This window comes from Crocodylus siamensis, chromosome 7 (genome assembly GCF_052110815.1).
Source record: "Crocodylus siamensis isolate JL-2025a chromosome 7, ASM5211081v1, whole genome shotgun sequence".
In the NCBI taxonomy this organism is placed as follows: domain Eukaryota; kingdom Metazoa; phylum Chordata; order Crocodylia; family Crocodylidae; genus Crocodylus; species Crocodylus siamensis.
Genome location: NC_143401.1, coordinates 17825322 through 17839217, shown reverse-complemented (window position 1 = coordinate 17839217; position 13896 = coordinate 17825322). Strand labels below are relative to the sequence as shown.

The following is a 13896-nucleotide window of genomic DNA, read 5'->3' as shown; positions in this document are numbered from 1 at the left end:
ATCGTGTTTAAGATGGGGAAGAGAGAGATGGAAGGTATTAGGGGCAACATACATTATAGCTGAATTTAACTCTGTAGTGAAAGCAAGTCTTTAGAGACCTGTTAAAGGCACATTCCAGACAGATACATTTTAATTCATTGATGTAGGCTCCAAATGCCCTGCTGTCAGGACATGTGATTGCAGCACATGTAGATGTACCCCAAGCTAGCTTCAGTCCAGCTGATTTAGGTACCAATAGGAGCATAACTGTGGCAGTGTAATAGGGGCTGTTACACAGGCATACCCAGGACCCTGGATAAGTATGCGGGTATCTAGCTCAGGTTAAATTCTGTTCTAGGAGTGTAAGTATATAGGCATACTCCTGAGACAGGTCAGTCACAGGTTATCTTGGGCAGTAAACTCCAACTGCTGACTGTAAAAAAGAAGGCAGGGTAGATTAGCACCTTATAAACTAGATAGTCTGTGAGATACAAATCTACCCTGTCTTCTGCCTGACTTTAGCCTAGAACAGCTAACCACATCTCTCCAAGTATAAGAAAGCCATAGAACAATTTGTTTAGTTCTAAGAGGGAGAAAAAAACTGGCATGACAGAAGTGTTTGGAAGTTCTCTTGGTTTTCCATTTCCTTTCAACAAACACACAGATGCAAGAGAAGCTAGGTTTATTTTGCCCAACTACAGCAATTTCAGTACCTAGCAACTACCTTCTAAGTCAAGTAATTTTACTCAATGGTGCTTTTGAATTTTCGTAAGTTCATAGATGTAGGGTCGAAAGGGACCTGAGCAGATCATCAAGTCCAACCCCCTGCCCTGAGCAGGAATGAATACTGGGCTCATATGACCCCTGGTAAGCTTAAGTTCATACGACCCCAGCTAGGTAATTATCAAGCCTCCTTTTAAAAGACCCCCAAGGTAGGAGCCAGCACTATTTCCCTTGGAAGCTGGTTCCAGATCCTGGCTCCCCTGGCTGTGAAGTAGTGCCTCCTGATGTCTAGCCTGAACCTACTCTCTAACAACTTGTGGCTGTTATTCCCTTTTACTCCAGGAGGTAAATCGGGGGAACAGGGTCTCACCCATTCCCCTCTAGTCCCCCCTGGTAAGTTTATACATGGCCACTAGATCCACTCTCAGCCTTCTCTTGTGAAGGCTGAACAGGTTCAGGTCCTGTAGCCTCTCTTTGTAGGGTCTTCCCTGCTGCCCTCTGATCACGCAAGTGGCCCTCCTCTGGACCCTCTCAATGCTGGCCACATCCCTCTTGAAGTGCGGCACCCAGAACTGGATGCAGTAATCCAACTGTGGCCTGACCAGTGTCACATAGAGAGGGAGGATCACCCCCTTGGACCTGCTCATGATGCATCTGTGGATGCATTTCAAGGTTCAGTTAGCCTTACTGACCACATCCTAACATTGGCAGCCAATGTTCATTTTAGAATCAATAATGACTCCAAGATCTCTTTCTGCCACTGTGCTTTCAAGGGAGTTCCCCACCCTATAGGTATGTTGCTGGTTCTTTCTGCCCAAGTGCAGTACCCTGCACTTGTCAGTATTGAATCCCATCCTATTCACATTCGCCCACTCCTGTAACCTATCCAGGTCCAGTTGTATCCTGTCCATCCCTTCTAGCGTGCCCACCTCACCCCAAATCTTGGTGTTGTCAGCAAATTTGAACAGGGTATACTATTCACCCCCTTGTCCAAGTTGCTAATAAAGAAATTGAACAGTATGGGCCTGAGGACACAGATGTTTGCATGAAGCTTTTAAACCCACTTCAATAATAGCTAAGACTTTATTCTGGAGTACCTGTGACCAGTCACATTTGATGCGCTGTCCTCAGTTTGCATAATATTGCCCCAAACTTGTGCTGAAATCTGCCCAAGCTGACCCCTGCACACCTGTGGGGACCCCTGGCTCAGCCTGTGGGGACCCCTGCATCTTCCCTGTTATTAACCCAGTTGATTGCCCCTTAGTCTAAACGTTATCCTGGGTTCAAACATTCTCACTGGAAACCAGCTGCCAGCATTACATCTTTACTGTTTCCATACTCTCCTGTACGTGTCTGGAATCATACCCTAGCTTTCTTTCTGCTGAAATACTCTACAATTCTTTCCCAGTCACCTTAGGACAACCTGTCTGTCCTCTAGGGATAACTGAAAAGAGTATTGGATAACTATTAGCCCAGGTGGCTTAACTTGGGTCCTCAAAGCAAAGGAGATAGGTTCTAGCCCAACAGACAAGTAAACTATCCAGAGTTTAAAGCACATACAAACATACGCTTTGTTTTGGTTTGTTGTTTTTTGTTTTGTTTTTGTAGACAGCAGTGGGAGTTGGGGCTCAAACCTAGGTACCCATCATTAACGCATTAGTTTAAGTTAACGATGCAGCAAAAGACACTCACCACATCAACTGCGCAGATGATAATCGCAGTCACAGCTGTGCCCCCGCTCCCCTGAAATACCATTAAATAGCTTACTAAAACAGTCCTTTAACAAGTAGTGTTTATTTCATTTGCATCATTGGTATACACTATACTCATACATGCAATGCTCTGCTAGTGTAGACTACATCTCCATTTCAGGATTAGGTCTATATTCCTAGACCAATAACTCCATTTCAGTGTAGCCAACACTCCAGCGATTTCAAAGGGACACTAACTGAGCCACAAGAGGTCTTCACATATATTAAATTAAGAAGAGTCCAAGTTATCAACTTTCTCACCATCCTTTCCTAGAGGCCATTAAAAAGCCAGTCTTGTCTGTCCTCGCAATAATTGCTGGTAAGTATGGGGAAGAGAGAGAGACCAGGAGAGGAAAAGCATCACATATTACATATGAAAGCATCACTAAAGCATCCAGCATGACATAGATTAGGAAGGAGAATTCACTTAAAAAAAAAAAAGCATTTCATTTCAAATGGTAGAAAAAAAGGGAACAGAGAGAAATGGTTAGTAGTTTTGCATTTTGTTTTAAAATTTTCTTACTTCTTCCAAGTTTGGAAGTCTCACTTTGAGGGACCAAAATAAGAGCTGTGTCTTTTATTATGTTATTCTGTTTTTTATGATGTTATTCCAGTGTTTCTAGCATCCTCTGAAGAATAAAGAGGCAACATCCATTTCCCTATCAAGATGCTCCTTTTCCATTTAGCAAACATTGATATTTCTTCCCCTGTGTTACTAATGGAGCAGAAGCCAACAAGGCAGGTTTTGCTTAGTTCTCCATTTGTGTAGAGCATCACTGACTAAGTCAACAGAAACAAGTATGGCTCTAGGGAAAGTGATGTTCCACAGTCCGACTCCTGCTCTACAATGAAAGATTTCCTTGTTATTGTCCCCCAAAAAAGGTGGTTTTTCTTCAGTTTGTAAGTGGGACTCTCTTTAAAAGAAACAGCTATCTCCTAAATTTAGCTATCTGCTCTTTTAATGCTACTAAATAGCTGAATAAGTTTATTAAATAGTGTCCCTACTACTAAGCATCAATGTCACTGGAATGGGCAATTCCCAGGACCACTGCTTCACTTTTCCTCAGATAAAGTGATGATTTTAGATCTGAAGCATGAATTACATTTGTGACACGTTATTCCACTCAGCAAAAGCAAGGCACTTTTGAAGAGAGAAATGCACTAGAGAGAATTTTTGGAATAGCTGCTGCATCCCAGTGCTGAGTAAACATATCTGCACCTCAGACCAAGAAATCTCAGCTATCTTGTATGCAAGTTGTTAAGTGTTACCAGAAAAAAACAGACTACCCTCAAACAACTAATGTAAGAATCTCAGACCAGAGTGGATAATCAACCAGGGATGTCTCCTCCCTTGGTGCCACTGCAGCCAGTTCATTTCTAACAGAGTTGAATAATCATAGGCCAATATAAACTGTCTAATCCAGCCCTGAAGAATATCCAGTCTTGTAAGTGCAGTTAATGAAGCTGCTTACATAAACACTTCTTGTATGATCCAAATGCAGTCAGCTGGGTATTGCCACCACCACTCCTTCCATTTCCAAAGGAAAGCTCCTCCCAGTACCTTACCCAAGCCTAGTGGACTCCACACTTTCGGCAGGATCTGATTAGACCTCAGGGAAGGAAGCAGCCATACCTCTGAACTCCATATTCTGCGGTTTAAGAACTTTGTAAACATGAAGTATTGTTTAAATATTAGCCACTTAAGTGCTTTAAATACTCTAATAAAACAAGAGAATGAGAGCTAAATAGAACCTAATTTTACAGCTTTTTGACAAGCTTCCCCTTGTTGTGTGTGTCACAAATAAAGACGTTTTCCAGTAACTTCCTAGGACACACACAAAAGCCACAGTAGGAGCAAACTTCAAAAGATAAACTCCAGTGGGATCAAAGGTGAGAAGCATTGGTTTGAAAAAGGAAGATACTGTACAGTTTACTTCTTAAGAAGTATTTATGATTATGCGAGCGCTTGCACTGCTGTGCTGAGCAAACCAGAGAGCTTCTGAAGACTGTTGTTTTGTTACTATGTCCTAGCAATGTTGACACTGTAGCCTAGCACAGCACTGGGAACCAGGACCTCTCAAGTGTTAATTTATACTCTGATATATTTCTTGATTACTTTATGGCTTCAAAGTAAGAGTTAGTTGTTTGTACACTAAAAGCAAAGTGTCTAAGCATATGGAATACTGTTCGATACCCCTGCTGGTCTCTGACCTTCTGAGGAAAAAATACCTTTTTTCTGAAATAACTGTTCCAATGACAGTACACTCCACTTATGCATTCCAGAGAAGTGCCTAATTCACTAAACTGCTACCACAACTCCAATCCTAATTCATGGCCTAGTTCTTACATTCCACTTACTGTATCTGTGGAGGGGTTAAATGCATAAATTGCTCAAGTATTAAGTAGCATCTTTCAGCCCCACTGACTACTTTGTAATTTAAATTTCACTCTGGGCAACACAACAGTAACTAAAACTCTGCCTAGCACCATAGTAACTAACTGTAACTTTTTTTGTAACCAATTATACTCCCTTTAACAAGGGATGAAAGGGTTACAGGACTGCCATTAGAAGCCTTCAAAATGGCTGAAGCCAGTCAGTTTCAGGGCTGGTATCTCCCCTCATTCTTAAGGCTTCTGAAAGCCTAAAACTGAGTATTAAAAGCCTTTAAAAGGAAAAGTGCTAGTCAGCTTCAGAGCTGCTAACACCACAGCACTTTACAAGGCTGGAAACTGCTTGTTCCGTATGCAGCACTGTAGCACTAACATATCCAAGAGTGACTAGGCTCCCCTTATTTTCAATTTCTAACAGTAATCTTAGGGGCAGCTATTAGAAGTCTTGCAGTTTCAAGGATGCTAAAGCCACAAGCATTGATAACCCTGCTGACTTACTGATTAGTTACATTAAGTATGCACATACTGTGGGTAAGGCATTCATGGCCTTTGTTCAGTCCCAAGGTTCTGCACATAAAACCCCAAAAAGTATATCAAGTGCTCAACTAGAAATGCATTTTATTCCATGCCTTTTTCCATTTCAGTGTATTTACCTACTGCATGGGTGTCAAGCTCAACTGGCACACCTCCCCCACCCCAGCCTCCAGCCAGGCTCCTTGTATCCCCAACAGGGTTCTGTATACAGGAATTTGGTGGTGGACCCTGACCCCACTTGCCCTCCTCTGAATTCCTGACCCTTCTAGGAGCCAACTGGTTCATGTGAAACAGCTACATGGATCTTTTACATCCCTGATGTAGGGCCCCTGTGCTAGTTACATGCAGCATCTAATACAAGGCTTACTGCTCCTTACTGTATTAACACAGCCACAGACTATGTGTGTATTCCCCAATGCCATTTCCCAACAGGTATCTGCAGAAGCACTGGAATAATATCAATGTACCTCCCATTTGTCTGCCCTAATGCTGCACTGCCCATCAGAATAGTCTCTCTTCCACCAATAGTCACCCCTATCATACTGCATCATATCAGTCCCCACCTTTAAACCACATTACTAAGTGCAAGACGTGCCCAAGACCTGCCATTCTGTGCATTACTTGGAACTCCTGCAAGAGAGGCAGTTTGCTGGAGAGATACAAGTTACCCTTTCACAAGCCGGGATGCAGTTAGAAAATCATCATCCAGCTGCCTTCTTCCTAGACACAACTCAAGTGGGTTCCTTGTGATCTGTGGCCTGGAAATTATGCAAATGAAATAGACAATCAAGCTGAAAACTGTTTACAAACTCATTCTGAGAAGGTCTGGTATTCTCTGGAAAGAAATTTCTTTGGGCCCTGCCATTCCCAGGCCCTGCCATTCCCAGGCTATAATCGCAGACTTGTACAGCAGACGGGCAAAAAAGACAAGCAAAAAGCCTTGTGAAAGTCTACTTTCATCCGTTTAATTAATGATCTCTTGGCTCTTTACATCCAGGTGGCTTTCAACTCACCTCTGAGTCTTTTCCCATTTCTTCCCTCCCTGCTAGCTTGCTCTTGTCTTAGGATGTTGTCCCTACATCATTAGTAATGTATTAGCTATCTCAACACTTTCTTCTAGGCTGCCTTTGAATATGGATCACTCTCCTTGGACTAGTCATTAATCCCCTTACCTTTTCCTTTCAAATCCCTCCTCCAAACCCACCTCCTGCTTCAGTCCATGTTAGGGATCAGCTGATGACAGCTAAGTTTAGATGCTAATAGGATTAACCATTAAAAATCTGAGCACATACAAGAATTTCATGTGTTCAACCATTTCTCTCTGCTTCCATCTTTTTTAAGCTATGACATCCATATGTTGGTATGGAATGTGGCACAAACAGGGAAAAAATCTTGACTACAACTTCTGGGCTGTATTGAATATACTATGTTCATTTCTGTTAATACAGAGATGTACCTGCAGAAAATCCTTACCTGTGCTACCTGACAGAAGTGTTTCTTCTCAAACTAGTTACCTTTGAAGATCTGGGAAAGGAGGGGAGGAGGGAGACTTGACATTACAAGGGGAGAGTTATGTATCCAGTGAACCCCTATTCAAATATTAGGCAATTTCATTGTTTCTACTTCTAGAGCATCATAGGTTTCCCCCGAAGCCTCCTAGTCAACCCAAGTCCCATTTAACATCAGCCTTAAGTGACCAAGACAAAAACAGAATGGTGACAAACACCTGGGATAAACCTCCACTGATGATTTGAGAGGAACCTTTACTTCAGCAACACATCTGGCACTGCCTTTCTACCAAATCAAACTGCAATTTATTGCCTTCTAATGTACTGTACATTAGGCCATTTCCTTTATGGCCCCCCTTCACAAAGAAGCAGTAACTGAAGGAAATAATGGAGTGCCCAACAAGTGGGCAAGTAATCACTCAACAAGCGTGGAACAAGGGAGGGTCAGTTGCTTGCTGTGCACATGTGGCAGCTCTTCAGAGGCCAGTCCTATCATGGTAACAGAAGGCTGGTGTTACAGAACAAGCACACTGTGGGAATGCTGCCAAGAAACAGGCAGGAGTGCTTGTCTGTCTAAATCCAGAGGGCCCCTAGGGACTAGAGGGCAGGAAGCAACCCCCTTCCAACAGCACCACCTCCTGCCTATACCTGCCAGACATTAGGCATGCTCAGATGGAGAAGCAAGACACAGCAGGGTTAACCCACAGCCACCACTCTTAATTACATCAAATAAAAACCTACATTAAAATAACGACAGAGTGGCAAGTCAAAAGCACAAGTTAGAAAAGGCCCAGTGGAAGGCAGCGCGTACAATCCGAGTTCACCTCGTCGTACAATCATTCTTTATTTACATAATCTTGCACTGTTTAAACTATTTTTCCCAGAGGAGCCCTACCTCAGTGCATAGGATAGAAGCACTCACTAAATGAGCTGCAACCCAATGCATCTGTTTATCTGCATCATTTGATATGGCTCATGCCACATGCCTTTCAAATTCTGCACTAAGGACCAAGTGTTTTTTCTTAAGGAGCTTTTTCTATCTGGTGCTCACTATAGCTTAAAAAGCTTCATTAGCATTAAGGTAGATAAATTTATTAAGCCTTTGTGAGGTAGGAAGGGAATTCTTCATCTGAAAGATGGGGAGAAAATAACGGACACTTGACAACTGTGACATGTTTTGGGTACCTTACCTGTGACACTCAAGATCTTGTGTTCCCAAAAGGACTTAGCAGTTGAATGGCTTTTCACACATTCAAGCAGTCTTTACTGACCTCAGGTGGAACTGCAAGTGCTCAACATTTCTAAAAGCCAGACCCCAGGTGTTTCAGGTTGGCCTCTCAGAAAACAAGGAATACAGTTAAGGCTGCCTATGAAGAGTCTGTTCTGCAATTTGCTCAGCCTCACATAGGAGCTCAGAGACACAGGCAGGGACAGAATGCAATTCACAAGTCTGATATACTATTGCCTTAACCACACCACCATTCTGTCCTGCTGCAACCATTGGCCTTATTCATTACAGCAACTGCATCTTTGCAAAAAATGATACAGGGATTGCCCAGACAACAGCCTGCTTCACTTTGCAACCCTCATTTGTATTCTGAGCTACATCCATCCTGTATAGCGAAGAAGGAAGAAGGGAGTGTAATGTGGTCAAGTACTTAAGAACACTGAAAAGTATCACCTTCTCAGGGGAGAGGGCACCATGAATTACTAGCATTGCTCCCACTTTTCCTGTAAGTAGGGTACTCTCATCTGGATGCTATAGAAGTGACACTATCAAACACTAAAACTTTCCACAGTCCCATGCCATATAGCAGAGAGTGATTCAGCTGCAAGCCTGCAATCCACAGAATATTTACAATGTGGCACAAGGATTAACACCCACACATTTTACAACTATTAACTTCTCTGGATCTCTCTCCAACTCTTCTACATCAAAATTATCAAACTCCTTTGGTAGATGGAACAAAATTCCACTTTTCGTTATGCTCTGTGGGCTGGCAGATTAGATTAGTTTAGATTACTCTACAGTATTCACAGCAAAATGTTCACTGACAGCAGTGGGATGTTTGCCAAAAAAAAAAGAAAAAGAGAAAGAGAGTCAGGGGTGAAATATGTGGGCTTTACACAGTATGCAAACTTTGACTTACCATTAAGTACTTTGTCTCATTCAATATCACTGAGCAAGAGGATATGCACCACCTTTGGGCCATCACTTTTTTACTCCCCCTGCTCCTTTTCCTTCACCCTTATTTTTCCATTGTTTGCTTCCTTCTTTGCATTTTTTTTCTTTCCTACAACAGTTTCCAAAAGCGTCTTTCCCAGGCTCATCCCCATTCCATTTGCTAGCTAATGCTTGCTCCATGAGTTTGCTCCATGGCGGCATGGGAGCTCAGATGTCTTCAAGCCATTCTTGGACTAAACTGAATGGGCATTTAGACAATTATTTCTAACCGTTTGGACTAGAAACATATATTTTTAAATGTAAGCAGCTACTGCTAAATACATCAAGTAACATCATATGGGCTGGACCCAGCCTGTAGCAGGTACATGTGACAACCTGAATGACATATTTTCAATTACAAGGTAACCCAAAAATATGTCGAAACACACAAAAGAACCATCGCCTCTCTGCTGTACTGCAGGGACTTAGTAACAGGCTAAACTGTACTACCATCCAAAGGGGGCAGAATTAAGAGAAGGTATTACCTGACTTTCAAGTACTTAACTTTACATTCTTAGCATTCCCTTTAAAATTTCTATACAAAATATAGTTTCTATACAAAACAAAGGACTAACCAGGGCCCCTTTTCAAAACAGTTTTTCGTCTTCCATCTTCCAGTGTTAACATGTCTTATCCCCTGCTACTCAAAAAAGCAAGTCAGTTTTCACTTGAGGAAAAACCTCAATAGCGAAATGACTGCACTCATCAACAAATCACTCTAATGGGGCTTCCCTCCTGAAATGGACATAAAGAAAAAGTAAATGGCTGGGGCTTCACTGGTACTTTAGAACCCATACTCTAAATACTCTAGTACAGTAGTTTAATACAAATAAAGAGAAAAGCATCCCAGCTCACAGGTTAACGGAGACCTGTTATCTAGAAAGAAGTCCAGTCACCTTTAGTGCAAGGTCAAGCTTTAAAATAGTAACAGAATGAGAACTCGCTTGTAACTGTAGGCTGAAGCCACAACATCAAAAAGGCACGAAGGCCCTAGGAGAGACAATTCATGTAGTCATGTGACCTAATTGCCAAACTCCTACCAGGGTCTCTCTTGCCAATATCTATCACTTTCAGCATGCTACAGGTAACTGCCCATTTTTTCTTTTACAATCCTCTTGCTGTATCAGGTATAAAAATAACATATGGCACAAATCCACATACCCTACTTTTACTGAAGCTGACATTATAGAAAGCATTGTGAAATTCATTCTGAACCAAAATAACATTCCTACATTGTCTGACATGCATCCCTCTGATCTTCCCCTCACATGTGGACATTCATGAATTGCAATGAGAAGTGAGCGTGCAGTCAAGTTTCAGAACCAGAAAACTGAGGGCTATGACCACAAATCTACTAGATTAGCACAATATTGGGCAAAGGGTTTTTATGGTTACAGTCCTTTGACTTTTCAACAGCTCTTAACTGCACCCAGCTAAACCTTTGAAAATAGATATTTTTCAATACCTTCCCTGAAGTAAGCCATTAAGTGATTTTTCTGAACTCAGACACGCATTCACTTAAAATGTCATGAATGTGGATGAAGGCAAAAGTGCTTCTAATAGTTTATTTACTGCCTCTGTTTGAATCCCCAGAGAATAAGACTCCCACCTCCCACCATGGCACTCCGGGACATAAAATCCACACAGGCACCTCTTCACTGGTGTGTTTACCCCATAAAAATACGATGTAAATAGACTCTTGACATACACACTTTCTATAGGCACCTGCTTCTTTTACTTTAGCGCTGACATGCACACAGTTCTTCAGGGCAGGGAAGGTGCAGGATGTCAATTTCTCTCCTAAAGGCATCATCCACTTCATTAGTGTTCCCAGTGCCATAGCAATTAACACGGCCACCGCTCTCCCATGGGGAACCCCATGGTTCAGATAACATGACCCCATGCATTGCATATCGACAGCAAGCAGTCAGATCTAACCCAAAGGGACTGGCTGGGATGCCAGATAGCACCCATGGACCAACCACATGTGCAGACCCTGGGCTGGATCAAGCCCACAAACCAACCTTGCATGTGGGATTAGGCCTGAGGTACCAAAAAGGTTGAGCACCACTGACCAGCAATGGGCAGCAACTCAGGTCATGAAGATCTTGGCTTACTTTGATTTTGGAGGGGCTAAACAAAGCATAAGGATAAGCAAAGCTTTAACATGCAGTTTTCCTTGAAGGCCTATAGCTACTCCTGTAGATCAAAGACAACACCATTACTAGGGGAAATCATGCTTAATTTGAACACAGAAAACATAATACAGAAGCTCCTGCTCTGACTCTGCACGGATGTCACACCTATCACAAGGGTCAACGACTTCAACATATGCAAGTTGCAGAATAATTAAAATCTTGCTCAAAAAATTGTCCACAAATCTAAGAATTTGTTTTAACAATTCTATTTCCAACACACTGCAGTTGTGAAAAACCTTTTTATACAGACAACCCTGAATCAACCCAGTGAAAACTACTGGCAGCTGGACACCACCATTCTTAAATGAGTGCACTGTTCTACTCAGCTCAGGGTCTTAATTTTTAAGTCTCCCCAGTGTAGACAAGACCTTAAGTTATCTTTGAGATTTCAAAGAAAAGCCTCCACTAGCTGAGCTGAACCTACATTAGAATATGCAAGAACCATAGTGTAACCAAGGGTTCAGAATCTGGACACAAAATTTACCAAGGCAGTTCTAATTTCAGTTGTAGTAGAGCACACTCAGAAGCCTTGTCAATACCAGGGCTGACACGCATTCTAACACTCTTCTAGTGCGTAGCTTGCTTTTAATTTTGTTAGCATAAAGCAGCCATATGTCACTGTTTACATGATTACTGGTTCAGGACAGAGACCTTGATTATGGCTACAGTACCTAGAATACTCAAGGGCCTAACACAGACAAGGATTTATATGAGCATTAATATTTTGTTGGCAATTTTAGTACAAATATTTAGTTGATTTATCTTATGATGAACTGCCATCACATTTCCTCACGTCAAAAGCCCTGAGTGACACTTTCCCACATTGCCAAAACCATTAGTTTCCCTCCCACTTCTTTTGATAGCCTTGGGCACCACCACAAAAATCTGACACACTGAACACCAAAAATTAAGAATGAAGCACAAGAACAGCATAAAATGGAATACTGCAAACACCTCAGGTTCTCTTTTATTCTCTCTCAAATATTAACATTTAAATGAAGCTTTTTGAAAACATAAATGAAATTACCAGAGAATTCATGTTTCAGCACCAGAGCGCTGACCACAGAGAATCAGTCCAAAGAGCATGCAGTTCCTTCACAGAGGAATTTACAGACTTCAGGGGAAACCCCCCACCCAACAAATTCTATTTTCCATTTCACAAATGATCAAGGAGGACTTCTAGAGATGCTGCCACCTAAAGTCTACCTAGACATTGTTCCATCTGAAACTGGTCTTCTCAGGAACAGATGGGCTACCACAAATAAGACAGGCAAGGATTTCACTATTTTTGTTGACTCGGTGTTATGCATTTTACTTACCCCTGAAGGGCAACCCTTTGAAATGAAAATCTTTAGCTGTAGGAGGCAGTACGGTGCATCTTTATACCCCAGACCAGGGTATTTAAGCATTACAGTCATGACAGAGTTAAATACCCACCAGCTCAGAGGAGAACAAAAGGTACTCCACTGCAACACGCCTAACATTTACATTGCCTCTCTCTGCTCATTAAACAGGTTTTGGTTAAATAATGAACAAACTGTATTACAGACTCCGATGAGAATTCCAAAATTATAAATCAACTGGTAAAGCCCAGAGGAGATCGAAGGGAGTGGGAGGGAAGGAAGGATAATATTGACTAATATAAAGGGCGCAGCTTGACAGTGGATATTCCTGCCACACCTGATCAAACATGTTCTATGGGGGGGAGGGGAAGGAGAGAGGAAGAAGGGAGATGGGACAAGGCAGCCTGAAATTTGCATCCGGAACAGATTAAAATGGATTCTTGGGGGATTGAGAAAATACATAATATATATTACTATAAATGCAAAACTGTACTAAAAGCTAACTCAAATGTCAAAGATTACAGCTTGAATAAATTTAAATACAAAAGCTATGTGCTTCCATGAGTTAAGCTTCCATGAGTTAATGAAAGAGACATGAAAGCAAGGTTTAGGCAAGAACTAAGCTCAGGCCTCACACTGGAAGGTGGAGGGCTCAGCAGAGTGGACATCGTCCAGCAGGCTCTACAATGTTACAAGATATTGCTTGGGTATCCTTGCATGCCCAAAGCTAAAAGATTAGGCGCCTCATCTGCCTCCTGTTCCAAGAACTTAATTTATAAAAAGCAGTCACAGGGATGAAATTGCCTATTCACATAATGATCCTGGAGTTCACAAGGAGCTCCTGGATTGCTCAGCACATGGAATTCTCTATGCCATGAGCAGATGGTTTGGTTGCACTCATTCCAGAGAGATCTAATCATAAGTTCTCATTGGCTACTAAGCCAATGAGTATGCTTACACTGTGTTACTTGAAAGCAGAATCATGAACCTCCAGTTGACTCGCTATTGCTTAACACATTTATTTGTCTGTATCTTTCACCCTGCCAAGTCCAGGGAAGACCTTCTGGAGGCCCACTGCAGAAGGAATCCCACTCTCAAGAGGGAACCACAGCATTAGTAAGGTTCAACAAGAGACAATACCTTCAAAAATATGCTTGCCTCTCACATATTTCCTTGACCATGATAGCTACAACATCACTCCAACAGCTTGGTTCTTACAACCAAGGGATGCCTGAAGCAAGCCTG

The 13896-nt window shown here is 42.1% G+C and overlaps 1 protein-coding gene across 11 annotated transcripts in view; it reads right to left on the bottom strand.

Annotated features, from left to right (window-relative positions):
• The window catches only part of GBF1 (golgi brefeldin A resistant guanine nucleotide exchange factor 1), a 154950-nt gene that overhangs the window by 126057 nt on the left and 14997 nt on the right, over positions 1 to 13896 (bottom strand). The window lies entirely within an intron of this gene.